Source organism: Bufo bufo, chromosome 9 (genome assembly GCF_905171765.1).
Source record: "Bufo bufo chromosome 9, aBufBuf1.1, whole genome shotgun sequence".
NCBI classification, from domain to species: Eukaryota; Metazoa; Chordata; class Amphibia; order Anura; family Bufonidae; genus Bufo; species Bufo bufo.
Window position 1 is genome coordinate 197,358,877 of NC_053397.1, and position 16,062 is coordinate 197,374,938.

The following is a 16,062-nucleotide window of genomic DNA, read 5'->3' on the forward strand; positions in this document are numbered from 1 at the left end:
TATTATGGAGGATGATTACAATGGAAGGAAATAAAGTCTCCTCTGCTATTAGAAGACATGACGCAAATCTCTGGTTTGCGTCCAAATAACTCCCAATATTTTGCTTTCTTTCTCAGTGACACGGGAGCAATGTTCCCCGAATCGGTGGTCTTTACAGTGGTCTTCTTAATATCTGCCATTCTAGGTAAGTGGATTTAGAGAGATCACATCATGAGGAGATCAGCGGCTCCAGTCCTGGAGGTTATCACAAGTGTCTATGGACGTTCCCGGCTGATCCCATGTATTGTCTATTTCAGGAGCTGGCAACGCTTCCATCATGTACCGATTCATGATCATCCGGTCTGAACAATCAGAGAGGCGACATATCATCTGCCAGAGAATCCTCTATGCCTTTGCATGGATTGGCTGCATTGGGACCGTTGTGACCGCCATCGTCTCGGTAAGTTTATATACAGAGGTCTCAGGACTAGTAATACAGAGGGGACATCGCTTGAAGTCAAGAGATGTGTATAAATACAATGACGCGCCCTGGTGACTATTCTTATGTATTACTGCCCCTGTATAATGACACCACCTGCGGCCTCTGCTGTTCTGTATTCTCAGATCTTCATGACGTCCATATTGATGACCTTTATTCCTCTGCTTTTTTTCTAGATGAGGATCAGTCCTACAGTCCACAGGATAGCCGCAGGACCGGCATTTTTCTCGTGTGCCGTTAACAACCTAGGTCAAGCTGTATGCCTGTACAAGAAATCCTTCAGCAGTCGCCGCCTATGCCACATTAGAATGGCATTAACCTTGGTGACCATTGTGGCCCTGCTGACCTGTATCCTCTTATAGCTGACTGGAACAGTGCCATGTTGTTTGCTGGAAAAACTTACACATACGTACTTACCATCATTGCTGCTGTTTGTAAATTTGGGTTAATTAAGCCAAGACCCCCGCCCCTCCTTTAAATGATCAGGTCACGATCACTCATTGGTGGAGTTAACTAGGCCCCAAGCATTTTTGGCCCAGGACAACCCAAATTTACAGAGATTGTCTTTGAATATTTGGGAAAATTTTGGCAAATGTGGGACTATTGGCAACTAGGAGATTATTTGCTTCCTCTGACCCCAGTGTAGCACAGATCAGACATCACAGTATAGGAAACACTATAATAATAGAATTAATTCTGTTACTTGTCCTTAACACGTCCTTCCAGTTTCTGTGTGTATGACCATCGGCTTCTTCCAGCTATGTACTGGCCGATGTGAAGAGGTGAGTTCATGCAACTTTTCACCGTCTTGTATAATCCACATCTTTTCTGGGTAACAGTAATATAAAAGCTCCTATCTGACCTCCATCTTCCCATCTCACTCCATATAGAGTCCATGGTGAGTACCGCCAGGCACTAATCCTCTATTCTGTCTTCTGCAGATCTACACCAGGACAGGCATGGTGGTCGAGTGGACTGGATTTGTTGGCCTGATAATATACCAACTAATGAACTATACAGATTTCCAGGTGAGTAGATGCCGTGTAAAGGTCTAATGTGCTCCAGAAACATTTCAGAGAAGTAATATATTATATAGAGCTGTTTTATAATTAATGGTCTTTCTTCTTTTTTCTCAGCATTTGTCTTTAATGTTGTCCCGAGAAGGTGTCTCTATTGGCCTGAGAGAAAAGACCCAGGACCCTGAAAACCCCCAATAAGATCCAAGGGGTGGAGTGCCAAGACAACTGAAACCATCATGACATTGCTGGACATGAATCTTCTGGATCAAGAGGCAGATTCCAGGCTTGGTCTCTGTCCTCAATACTGGATGTGACATTTTACCGGACTTTCCTAATACCGGATTTGACATTTACCGGATTTTCTGGATTCAACATCTAGCAGAATTTCCAAATACTGGATGTGACAATTACCTGGACTTTCCATAGCTACCTCATCTCAAATGATGGCTTTTACCCCCTTGCCCAGGGGAAGGGCAGTCCTTCAGCCATGGTTCCCTGGAGGTTTCCCCCACTAGGGGGTTTTTCCTCCCCTGAGTGTTGAAGGATGAGTTGGGGGTTCACCATCATCAGGGCCATTTCAAAACCACTGGCCTGTTAATAAATGAGTCAATACATGAGGTAGCTAACAATGTGTCCGAGCCTCTTTATTGTAGGGAATGTATTGTAACTAATGTTACCCAATAAAGACCGGGGAACTTCATAGGGGTGATCAGTCCAAGCTCTGGAAGGAAAACGATGAAGGTGGTAATGGCAAGGTTAGATTTTTTCAAATTTTATGGGTATAATAAAAGTGATTCATTAAAAGGGCATTCTGCTTGGGATAATTAATCTCTTATCTAGCTATTACTCGGACTTGTGTCCCCTTGTTTGAATGGAGTGTTGGTCGAGCATATGCACTACAACTCCACCCCAAATCTATGTGATTGTTAGAGATAGCGATGTTGTATTCTGCTACAGAATGCACAGAGTGGTGGTGAGCAGACTCAACCAGTGCTCTTTTCAAATTGGGGGCGTGGATCCCTCATCTTTGTGACTGGTTGCGGTCTAAGTGGGCAGACTGCCACCAATCTACCAGTTATTTTCTTTCCAGGGGATAAGGGATAACATATTCTAATTGGAATACTCCTTTAAACAATTTGGAAGAAAATGGGTAAAATTATTGTTAAAAGTCATATTTATAAAGCCTCTAAAAGCAGGGTGTACCTTATAGAGAGGGGGCCCCAGAGCTCAAGTTAAAACGGAGCTTTCTTCTATTGCTGGTTCATGCCACCACTACAGACCCACATCCCTTGAAAGGAGGGTCCAATATTTGCTCACCTTCTGGACTAATGTTATTACATACCACTGTACTAGCTGTGGTAGTATATAGGACTGGACTTCTAATGATGGGATAGTATACAGCAATCGAGAAGAAGTAACAGGGAATAGTAAATATACAACTGGACTGTTAATGAAGGGGGGTAGTGTATACAGGAATACAAGTGTCAGGGAATATATTAACTATTAGGCTACCAATGATAGAAAGGCATACACCACTGGTAATACAAGGAATAGGATAAATACCACTAGATTGCCAGTGACAGGACACAATCTATATCACTGCCAGTAAAGAGGAATAGAATATCACCCTGCATTACCATGGACAAAATGAATATACAATTGAAATACCAGTATCAGAGCACAGTATATACAGTGGCGTACACACAATCCATGGGGCCCCTGTGCGAAACTGATCCAAGGGCCCCCCCCGCCCCCCCCAGCGTCCCCGCCCAGTCGCCCACCCTCAAGCCACACCTACGCACAGCCCTACCTATATATCTCGCCCATACCTCTTACATCCAGTGATGTCTCCTTTGATGTAGATGTTCTCTTTCTTCATCTTCTCCATTCAGACCGGACCACCATGATGATTTCTTTCAGCCATCTCTCATCTCTGCAGAGTTTGACAGACAGACATCTTAGTTTCCTACCCCCATCAGACCCCCAGTCAGCCCCCATGAGACCTCAGATCAGCCCAAAGACCCCCAGTCAGCCCCCATGAGACCTCAGATCAGCCCAAAGACCCCCAGTCAGCCCCCATGAGACCTCAGATCAGCCCAAAGACCCCCAGTCAGCCCCCATGAGACCTCAGATCAGCCCAAAGACCCCAGGTCAGCCCCCATGAGACCTCAGATCAACCCAAAGACCCCCAGTCAGCCCCCATGAGACCTCAGATCAGCCCAAAGACCCCCAGTCAGCCCCCATGAGACCTCAGATCAGCCCAAAGACCCCCAGTCAGCCCCCATGAGACCTCAGATCAGCCCAGACCCCCAGTCAGCCCCCATCAGACCTCAGATCAGCCCAGACCCCCAGTCAGCCCCCATCAGACCTCAGATCAACAGCCTCAAAAGTCTCACTGGGCATGCGCCGAGCCCAGTGATGTGACCTGAGCGCTGTTGCCCTCAGGACGTGGATGATCGTGCAGGCCGCTGGCAGTACTGGCAGACAGGAAGAAGGACGGGGCATTTATATAAGGTAGACTATGACGTGGAGAGGGGGCGGAACCGTTTGCCGGGGCTGTGGGAGGTTATTTGATGATCAGGAGGCGTTCTTGGGCACTGCAGGGGGGCGTCACTGGGCTCCGGAGAGTGAAAAAAAACGCCCCTCTGGGCACGCTTTTATATGAAAACTACAAAACGAAATAAAGTAAAAAGAAGACTGCTGGAAATAAGGTACTTTAGTCAACATAGCGATGGTGCCAGCTTAAAATGGTAAAAGCAGGTGACAGAATCCCTTTAAGGGGCACTTGAGGCAACATAAATCTTGAAGGGGACACTCAGGGACATGGTTACCTTTTTATTGAGCACTCAGGGGCACTCAGGATGCATCATTACTGTCTAGGGGGGAATAAGAAGCACTGTTACTCTCTAGGGGGCACACAGTAAGCATTTTTACTCTCTAGAAGGCACAAAGAGAGGAGCAAATTCTTTGGCTTTATTTCTGCGTAGGAAACTTATAAGATCACAGTTACACTTTTGGATACAAAATATGGCACTTTTACTGTGTTGTACACCATCCCCATCTGGGGTACTGGGCATTAAGGGTTGTCATTATAACAAAATTTTATTCGATTTTGATACCATAAAAAAGTATTGCGATACTCGATACCATGCGAAAAAAATAAAACACCAAAAACGTAGCGTGCATTCCGCATTTTATGGAACATCCGGCCGATAATCGAACAGTCTTGTCCTATTTTTTTGCGGGGGGCCAGGGTGACTAAAAAATGGTGAATCGCGCCGTTTTTTTTTTTCTTCTGTTACGGCGTTCACTACATAGAAGATATATTTTTATATTTTATTAGTTTGGATTTTTCGGACGTGGCGATATGTAATATGTTTATTTATTTATTTATTGTTTATATATTTTATATATGAAATTGGGAAAGGGGGTGATTTATACTTAATATTTTGTTGTGATTTTTAACCTTTTATTTAAAAACTATTTCCCCCCTTAGGTGTTAGAACCTAGGATCTTTTAATCCCTTGTCCTATTAATCCTAATAGAGCTCTTTTAAGGTGAACAGGACTTTACACTGTCCCTGCTGCCCTGAGCTTTGTACACACAGCAGCAGGGAGCTTACCATGGCAGCCTGGGTTTCAGTAGCGTCCTGGCTGCCATGGTAACCGATCGGAGCCCCAGGATTACACTGCTGGGGCTCCGATCGGAACTGCCACTGCACTACCAATGAAGAGGGGGGGAGGGGACCCTGTGGCCACTGCCACCAATGATTTAATACTGGGGGGTGCACTGCACCACCAATGTTTTTAATACTGAGGGGGGCGTACTGTGCCACCATTAATACAAATACAGGAGGTGGGTGCCAGCACCCGACCTCTATGATAGGGAGCTATGATCAGTGGTAGTTAACCCCGCTGATCACAGCTCCCTGTCATAGAGGTCGGGTGCGGCTATGTGATTCTGCCGCCGGTACCCACCTCCTGTATCTGTATTAAACGTTAATTATCTTCATTGGTGGCACCGTGGCCACAGTCCCTCCCCCCTCCTCCTCTCCTCTTATTGGTGGCAGCGGAAGCACAAGGGAAGGGAGGGAGAGACTGCTTCCTTCTCCCCTTTGCTGCTGAGGGAACATGGTGCGCGCTGAGAGCAGTGCGTGCCATGTTCTGTGATACTAGGCTGCGCAGTATCGGTAAAAAACAAATCCCGGTATCAAATCGATACCGGTACAAAAGTATTGATTGGGTATGGATAATTCTATACCCGATGCAACCCTACTGGGCATCTTCCATTATTATATTTTGGGGCCCAATCTATTTGTCATTTTTTGTGAAGAGTTAATGATAGTTATGATGTCACTTCCGAAAATTCAGTGTTTGAGGGCACCGCAGTAGACAGAAGGTACTGTAAGTGGGGCAGAAGGGCCAGAAAAAACACACAGAATTATGCAGGTAAGTATGTTGGGGCCGATGATCAGGGGAACTGCTGCGGGACCAATACTGATCCCCAAACTGACTGCAGTGGAGGGGAGGGGGGGTGTTTGGTCAGATTGCCCCTGGTCTAATGATTTGGTTTTGACTAAGTCCCAAAGTTGTGGCAATGATCATGGGGTTACTTGTAAAGCGTGACCCTGGTGGGGCCAAAGAACAAAGGAGAAGAGGCAGCACCAAATGCGCCCCTCTGCGGTGGGGAAAACGGAGCACGGAATGAAGGCTGAGCACCAGGGGGCACCGACCGCTCCGCCCACTGACACTATTAACCTGGCCACGGACGTGGTATCACCTCTTTATCTGGACGTAGTGGGAACTATGTAGCAGTATTTATCTGGGCGCAGTATGACCCTATCAGTGGGCACTATATAGCAGTATTTATCTGGGTGCAGTATGACCCTGTCAGTGGGCACTATATAGCAGTAGTTATCTGGGTGCAGTATGACCCTGTCAGTGGGTACTATAAAGCAGTATTTTTCTGGGCGCAGTATGACCCTATCAGTGGGCACTATATAGCAGTAGTTATCTGGGTGCAGTATGACCCTATCAGTGGGCACTATGTAGCAGTAGTTATCTGGGCGCAGTAGGACCCTATCAGTGGGCACTATATAGCAGTATTTATCTGGGCGCAGTATGACCGTGTCAGTGGGCACTATATAGCAGTATTTATCTGGGCGCAGTATGACCCTGTCAGTGGGCACTATATAGCAGTTTTTATCTGGGCGCAATATGACCCTGTCAGTGGGCACTATATAGCAGTATTTATCTGGGCGCAGTAGGACCCTGTTAGTGGGCACCATTTTGGGGCACAATCTATTTGTCAGTTTTTGTGAAGAGTTAATGATAATTATGATGTCACTTCCGAAAATACAGTGTTTGATGGCACCGCAGTAGACAGAAGGCACTGTAAGTGGGGCAGAAAAGGCAGAAAAAAACCCCCAGAATTACAGGAATCAGCTAAATGGGAGGTTTGCATAGGATGGAAAAAGTAGGTTAGATGCTGGAAAAGTGAGGAACCAAAGAGGTCTCCGGTGAAAACAAGTCACGGCTTGAAGAAGTCATCAAGGAGGTCACTACATTTACAATGACACTGTAGTAAAAGAACCGCCTGCTAACAGAGACCCAGCAGGTGAGGACAAAAGGATGGAGAATGTTAAAGTTGCCATTCTTGCCAAGACATCCGGATCAAGCCTTATTAATAAACCCCATCCAAGCAGCACAAAGAGATGTAAATTACGACGATTGCTCAGTAAAGAGAGATTATTATATTTAAGTAGGGGAGTAACAGAGGGTGGAGATATAGTAGCAAGTGAAAGACTTTGGCCTATGAAAGGAATAAGGATCCTGTGAACGGTATTGGGTCGATGCCAGTGTCACCCCCTCCTTTCCCCTGCCAGGGCGCACTGCTCGTAAACCCAACTGGGTCGTCAGTGAATATGCATGTCACTAATTGCACTGCCTCCTATCAGGGCCCTGAATTAAGCTGCTGGCTCTTCCTCTTGCGAGATTTGCCAGTTAATTAGTTCTATATTTGGAGAACTTCCTATATATAAAGCCAGATTACTTCTGTGCACTGATCTCCATAAGGAAAGAGCTGTTTGGCTCACAGAAGGACTCTACGACCATCAGGACAACGTGACGCACTTTGTCTCCCTGTTCCAGCTCTGCTCACTACTCTGATATTTATGTCTCAGCATAGAATGAAAACAGATTTCCTGGACTGATTTATTAGAGTACAGCATGTTAATTCATTAAGAGCTTGTAACATTAATTAAGCATAGAGTACAACATACTGCACAAGGAAACAACACGTATCACTGGACTAGCGGTGATAGGAGATACTATATACCACTGGACTATCGGGGATGGGGATACTATATACCACTGGACTATCAGTGATGGGGATGCTATATACCACTGGACTATCAGTGATGGGGATGCTATATACCACTAGAATATCGGTGATGGGGATACTATATACCACTGGACTATCGGGGACGGGGATACTATATACCACTGGACTATCAGTGATGGGGATACCATATACCACTGGACTATCGGTGATGGGGATACTATATACCACTGGACTATCGGGGATGGGGATACTATATACCACTGGACTATCGGGGATGGGGATACTATATACCACTGGACTATCGGGGATGGGGATACTATATACCACTGGACTATCAGTGATGGGGATACCATATACCACTGGACTATCGGTGATGGGGATGCTATATACCACTGGACTATCGGTGATGGGGATACTATATACCACTGGACTATCGGTGATGGGGATACTATATACCACTGGACTATCGGTGATGGGGATGCTATATACCACTGGACTATCAGTGATGGGGATGCTATATACCACTGGACTATCAGTGATGGGGATGCTATATACCACTGGACTATCGGTGATGGGGATACTATATACCACTGGACTATCGGTGATGAGGATACTATATACCACTAGAATATCGGTGATGAGGATACTATATACCACTAGACTATCGGTGATGAGGATACTATATACCACTAGAATATCGGTGATGAGGATACTATATACCACTAGACTATCGGTGATGGGGATACTATATACCACTAGAATATCGGTGATGAGGATACTATATACCACTAGACTATCGGTGATGGGGATACTACAGGCGCGTATATACAGGGGTCGCAGTTGCGACTGGGCCCGGCCGCTTGTGGACCCCTGGCCCCTGCAGTAGTGCTGTATGTACCCGGGGCCCAGTGCTCCTGGTTTCCACCCCTTACTCTCCCCGGACGGCGCTTCACTGTCCTGAGCGCATACAGCGTCAGGACGTAGTGCGCGCACTATGACCTGACGCTGCATGCTGTCAGGTGACAGTGCAGCGCCAGCCGGGAAGACAGAAGAGCGAGCGCGACTTTTGTCGGAGAGGAAGAGTAGCCGCGACACGCGGCGCAGAGCAGGTAAGTATGTTGGAGCCGATGATCAGGGGAACTGCTGCGGGAAACCATACTGATCCCCAAACTGACTGTTGGTTTTGGCTAAGTCCCAAAGACGTGGCAATGATCATGGGGTTACTTGTAAAGCGTGACCCTGGTGAGGGCCAAAGAACAAAGGAGAAGAGACAGCACCAAATGCGCCCCTCTGCGGTGGGGAAAATGGAGCACGGGATGAAGGCTGAGCGGGGAACATTATGGTGGGCTTTATTACTCCCCCATGGTATGACCCCCTAGTAGCAGCACCAGCCTCTCCCTGCTCTGCTATCCCTCTGCCCCTTCTCCAAATCCTTATTATGAAATCTTTCTCATTAGGCTAAAACACAACATCAGCTCCGCCGAGCCCCCGGCCAAGTGTTGAAGTGGTGTCCGAGATCCCCAAGGGCCAAGCCAAGTAATTGTAAATTTTCATGTGAAATATGTTTGTTATACACATATAGCCTACACTGTGCCACACAATATACAGTATACCGCTACACTGTGCCACACAATATACAGTATACCTCTACACTGTGCCATACAATATACAGTATACCTCTACACTGTGCCCCACAATATACAGTATACCGCTACACTGTGCCACACAATATACAGTATACCGCTACACTGTGTAGTCTGTTCTATAAGCACCATTGTTTTGTGGCGGCGGACAGAAAATAATCTGGAAGTGCCCCTCCCGAGACCAGGCTCTGGATCCGCCACTGCCCGGTAAGCAATCTGACTGCTAGCAGCTACCCCCCCCCCCCCCCCCCACGTCGGCGATCTGGGGGGGTGGTCTGCTGAGCTAACGAATGCCCCCTACGGCATAGCCCCCATATATGGCTAAAAAAAATCTTCGGGGGGGGGGGGGCTTACAGCCGCCCATCTGTCCAGACTTCTACTCACCTCTTCATAGAAACAAATCAGGTTAGTCTGACAACTTCTGTCCTTGGTAAACCCATGTTGGTTATCACTAGTGTTGGACGAGCATGCTCAGCCGAATATGGCGTGTGCTCGAGCGTGATGCTTGATTCAGTGTATTTAAATCTAATTTAGCCTCTATTTCTGAAAAGTTTCTGGTGGGATTCAAACTCACAACATATACAGTACAGATCAAAAGTTTGGACACACCTTCTCATTCAAAGAGTTTTCTATATTTTAATGACTATGAAAATTGTAGATTCACACTGAAGGCATCAAAACTATGAATTGACACATGTGGAATTATATACATAACAAACAAGTGTGAAACAACTGAAAATATGTCATATTCTAGGTTCTTCAAAGTAGCCACCTTTTGCTTTGATTACTGCTTTGCACACTCTTGGCATTCTCTTGATGAGCTTCAAGAGGTATTCCCCTGAAATGGTTTTCACTTCACAGGTGTGCCCTGTCAGGTTTAATAAGTGGGATTTCTTGCCTTATAAATGGGATTGGGACCATCAGTTGCGTTGAGGAGAAGTCAGGTGGATACACAGCTGATAGTCCTACTGAATAGACTGTTAGGCTGCGTTCACACGGGCGAGATTTCCACGCAGGTGCAATACGTGAGGTGAACACATTGCACCCGCACTGAATCCGGACCCATTCATTTCAATGGGGCTGTTCAGATGAGCGATGATTTTCACGCATCACTTGTGCATTGCGTGAAAATCGCAGCATGCTCTATATTCTGCGTTTTTCACGCAACGCAGGCCCCATAGAAGTGAATGGGGTTGCGTGAAAATCGCAAGCATCCGCAAGCAAGTGCGGATGCGGTGCGATTTTCACGCATGGTTGCTAGGTGACAGTCTATTCACTGTATTATTTTCTCTTATAACATGGTTATAAGGGAAAATAATAGCATTCTGAATACAGAATGCTTAGTAAAATAGCGCTGGAGGGGTTAAAAAAAATAAACAAATTAACTCACCTTCTCCTCTTGATCGCGAAGTTCCCGGTCTCTTCTTTACTTCTTTAATGATGAGTTGTGGGCTAAAGGACCTTTGGTGACGTTAGATCACATGCTCCAATCACATGGTCCATCACTGTGGTGATGTACCATGTGATTGGAGCATGTGATCTGACGTCACCAAAGGTCCTTTAGCCCACAACTCATCATACCGGGAACTTCGCGAACAGCGCTATTGTACTATGCATTCTGTATTCAGAATGCTATTATTTTCCCTAATAACCAAATAATACAATCTACACTACAACTAACCCAAACCTGAACTTCTGTGAAGAAGTTCGGGTCTGGGTACCACAGTCGGTTTTTTATCACGCGCGTGCAGAACACATTGCACCCGCGCGATAAAAACTGAACATCGGAACGCAATCGCAGTCAAAACTGACTGCAATTGCATTCCTACTCGCGCGGGTTTGCCGCAACACACCGGGACGCATCCGGACCTAATCCGGACATGCTCGTGTGAACCCAGCCTTAGAATTTGTATTATGGCAAGAAAAAAGCAGCTAAGTAAAGAAAAACGAGTGGCCATCATTACTTTAAGAAATGAAGGTCAGTCAGTCAGCCGAAAAATTGGGAAAACTTTGAAAGTAAGGGCTATTTGACCATGAAGGAGAGTGATGGGGTGCTGCGCCAGATGACCTGGCCTCCACAGTCACCGGACCTGAACCCAATCGAGATGGTTTGGGGTGAGCTGGACCGCAGAGTGAAGGCAAAAGGACCAACAAGTGCTAAGCATCTCTGGGAACTCCTTCAAGACTGTTGGAAGACCATTTCAGGGGACTACCTCTTGAAGCTCATCAAGAGAATGCCAAGAGTGTGCAAAGCAGTAATAAAAGCAAAAGGTGGCTACTTTGAAGAACCTAGAATATGACATATTTTCAGTTGTTTCACACTTGTTTGTTATGTATATAATTCCACATGTGTTAATTCATAGTTTTAATGCCTTCATAGTCATGAAAATAAAGAAAACTCTTTGAATGAGAAGGTGTGTCTAAACTTTTGGTCTGTACTGTATATGAATGCATAATATGTGGGAAACTACTACTGATGTTTTAGCCATAATATATTTACATATATTTACATATATTATATATTCTAAATATATAATAATATATGTAAATATATTATGGCTAAAAACGTATATATATATATATATGTTTAAATTAAATTTAGGCCTCTTTCACACTTGCGTTGTCCGGATCCGGCGTGTACTCCACTTGCCGGAATTACACGCCGGATCCGGAAAAACGCAAGTGAACTGAAAGCATTTGAAGACGGATGCGTCTTCAAAATGCGTTCAGTGTTACTATGGCACCCAGGACGCTATTAAAGTCCTGGTTGCCATAGTAGGAGCGGGGAGCGGGGAGCAGTATACTTACAGTCCGTGCGGCTCCCCGGGCGCTCCAGAATGACGTCAGAGCGCCCCATGCGCATGGATGACGTGCTCCATGTGATCACGTGATCCATGCGCTTGGGGCGCCCTGACGTCACTCTGGAGCGCCCGGGGAGCCGCACGGACGGTAAGTATACTGCTCCCCACTACACTTTACCATGGCTGCCAGGACTTTAGCGTCCCGGCAGCCATGGTAACCATTCAGAAAAAGCTAAACGTCAGATCCGGCAATGCGCCGAAACGACGTTTAGCTTAAGGCCGGATCCGGATTGATGCCTTTCAATGGGCATTAATTCCGGATCCGGCCTTGCGGCAAGTCTTCAGGATTTTTGGCCGGAGCAAAAAGCGCAGCATGCTGCGGTATTTTCTCCGGCCAAAAAACGTTCCGGTCCGGAACTGAAGACATCCTGATGCATCCTGAACGGATTTCTCTCCATTCAGAATGCATAAGGATAAAACTGATCAGGATTCTTCCGGCATAGAGCCCCGACGACGGAACTCTATGCCGGAAGAAAAGAACGCAAGTGTGAAAGAGCCCTTAGCCTCTATTTCTGAAGGGATTCAAACTTACAACCTTCTACATTACAGCCCAGAATGTTAACCACTACACTATAGAGCTGCATGGCCAATTACTTAAAAATATATATTTTTTTAAATGAGACTTCTGCTGTATAGGAATACTTATACAGCAAGTATTCCTATACAGCAGAAGTCTCATATATATATATATTTTAAGGATACTTTTACACTTGCGTTGTTGGATTCCGGCAATCTGTATGCAAACGGATATCATTTGTAGATGGATCAGGATGCGGATCCGTCTCACAAATGCATTGCAATACCCGATCCGTCTCTCCGGTTGTCATCCGGAAAAACGGATCCGGTATTTATCTTTTTCACATTCTTAAAGGTCTGCGCATGCACAGACCGCAAAACCAGATCCGTTTTTCTGGAACACTTGGGGCCGGATCCGGCATTAATGCATTTCAATGGAAAATAATGCCAAGTGTTCTGGAATTTTGGACAGAGAAAATACCGCAGCATGCCGCTGTATTTTCTCCGTCCAAAAACCGTACAGTGACTGAACTGAAGACGTCCTGATGCATCCTGAACGGATTGTTCTCTATTCAGAATGCATTAGGATAAAACTGATCAGTTTTTTTCCGGTATTGAGCCCCTAGGACAGAACTCAATACCGGAAAAGTTTAACACAAGTGTGAAAGTACCCTTAATAACTAGCCATGCAGCTCTATGGTGTAGTGGTTAAGATTCTTGGCTGTAATGTAGAAGGTTGTGAGTTCAGAAAATGGCAGGATTTGGCCCAACACTAGTTATCACTTATGATATTATTTACAGTCACACATTCCTGTATATTGTCCCTTAAGAGTCCTTCTCTTTTTCCCACAACAGAACTTAAATGGGTTGTCTCTCAAAAAATATTCTACAGTTTTCAAACCAGCACCTGGATCTGAATTATTTTGTAATTGCTTGTAATTTAAAATTTAACATAGCCACTGATATATTCAATAAAATGTATCTGTATAGCACCACCTGCTTCTTGTTTTTTTCCCTATTTCTTTATCCGACTCACTGAGATGGCCGCACATGCTCAGTTTCATCCTTCAACTGCCTTCTGAGTAGTGATACGGAGAGCATGGATAAACCCCTTAGCTGCAGCAGAAAGGACACTCCCCTTGAGCTGCCAGCTTCCTATAAATCTAGCAGAGCAATGAATGGGGAAATCTCTGGATCCATGTGAGGTACAGGGCTGGTTCTAGCTTTAATAGAAGGGGATTGTCCTGTACTATATGATCTCTGGTTTTTATTTTTTTACTTTAGTCATGGGATAACCCCTTTAAGCTTATTGGTCTATAGTTACCTGTAGAGGACCTACAGCCTTTTTGAATATGGGCTCAATATTTGCCTTGTACCAGTCCCTAGAGAATCTATAAAAATTATGAACAATGACTAAACTGAGCTCTTTAACCCCTTTAGGACACAGCCATATTTCACCTTAAGGACCAGGTCATTTTTTGCAAATCTGACCAGTGTCACTTTATGTGGTGATAATTTTAAAACGCTTTGACTTATACAGGCCATTCTGAGATTGTTTTTTCGTCACATATTGTACTTCATGACACTGGTAAAATGGAGTCCAAAAAATTCATTTTTATTTATAAAAAAAAGTACAAAATTTGCCTAAAATTAGGAAAAAATTGCAAATTTCCAAGTTTCAATTTCTCTACTTCTATAATACATAGTAATACCTACAAAAATAGTTATTACTTTACATTCCCCTTATGTCTACTTCATGTTTGGATCATTTTTGGAATGACATTTTATTTTTTGAGGATGTTACAAGGCTTAGAAGTTTAGAAGCAAATCTTGAAATTTTTCCGAAATTTTCAAAAACCCACTTTTCAAGGACCAGTTCAGATCTGAAGTCACTTTGTGAGGCTTACATAATAGAAACCACTCAAAAATGACCCCATTCTAGAAACTACACCCCTCAAGGTATTCAAAATTTCAAAATTGAACTTTTTTGGTAGATTTTCCATTTTAATATTTTTTTTCCAGTTACAAAGCAAGGGTTAACAGCCAAACCAAGCTCAATATTTATGGCTCTGATTCTGTAGTTTACAGAAACACCCCATATGTGGTCATAAACCGCTGTACGGGCACACGGCAGGGTGCAGAAGGAAAGGAATGCCATACGTTTTTTGGAAGGCAGATTTTGCTGGACTGTTTTTTTTACACCATGTCCCATTTGAAGCCCCCCTGATGCACCCCTAGAGTAGAAACTCCATAAAAGTGACCCCATTTTAGAAACTACGGGATAGGGTGGCAGTTTTGTTGGTACTATTTTAGGGTACATATGATTTTTGGTTGCTCTATATTACACTTTTTGTGAGGCAAGGTAACAAGAAATAGCTGTTTTGGCACCGTTTTTATTTTTAGTTATTTACTGTCACGAACCCAGCTATATCTAATATGTATACATTTTTTTTTATTTATGTAAGTTTTACACAATAATTTCATGTTTGAAACCAAAAAAATCATGTTTTAGCGTTTCCATAGTCTGAGAGCCATAGTTTTTTCAGTTTTTGGGCGATAATCTTGGGTAGGGTATGATTTTTGAGGGATGAGATGACGGTGTGATCGGCACTATTCTGGCGTGCATATGACTTTTTGATCGCTTGCTATTACACTTTTTGTGATGTAAGGAGACAAAAAATTGTTTATTTAGCACAGTTTTTTTTTTTTTTTTACGTTGTTCACCTTAGGGGTTAGGTCATGTGATATTTTTATAGAGCCGGTCGATACGGACGCGGCGATACCTAATATGTATACTTTTTTTTTATTTATGTAAGTTTTACACAATATTATCATTTTTGAAACAAGAAAAATATCATGTTTTAGTGTCTCCACTAAGTTTTTTCAGTTTTTGGGCGATTATCTTAGGTAGGGTCTATTTTTTGCGGGATGAGATGACGGTTTGATTGGCACTATTGATTGGCACTATTTTGGGGTGCATATGACTTTTTGATCGCTTGCCTTTACACTTTTTGTGATGTAAGGTGACAAAAAATGGTTTATTTAGCACAGTTTTTATGTTTTAAGGTGTTCATCTGAGGGGTTAGGTCATGGGATATTTTTATAGAGCCGGTCGGTACGGACGTGGCAATATATAATATGTATACTTTTTATTTATTTATGTAAGTTTTACACAATAACAGCTTTTTTAAAACCCAAAAAAT

General features: G+C 44.2%; 1 long non-coding RNA gene across 1 annotated transcript; it reads left to right on the plus strand.

Annotated features, from left to right (window-relative positions):
* The first annotated feature begins 686 nt into the window (after positions 1–686).
* On the plus strand, positions 687–1,501 carry LOC120979395. Its single transcript, XR_005774281.1, has 3 exons — positions 687–826; positions 1,205–1,260; positions 1,420–1,501. It is a non-coding gene; the product is annotated as an uncharacterized LOC120979395 (long non-coding RNA).
* The last annotated feature ends 14,561 nt before the right edge of the window (positions 1,502–16,062 follow it).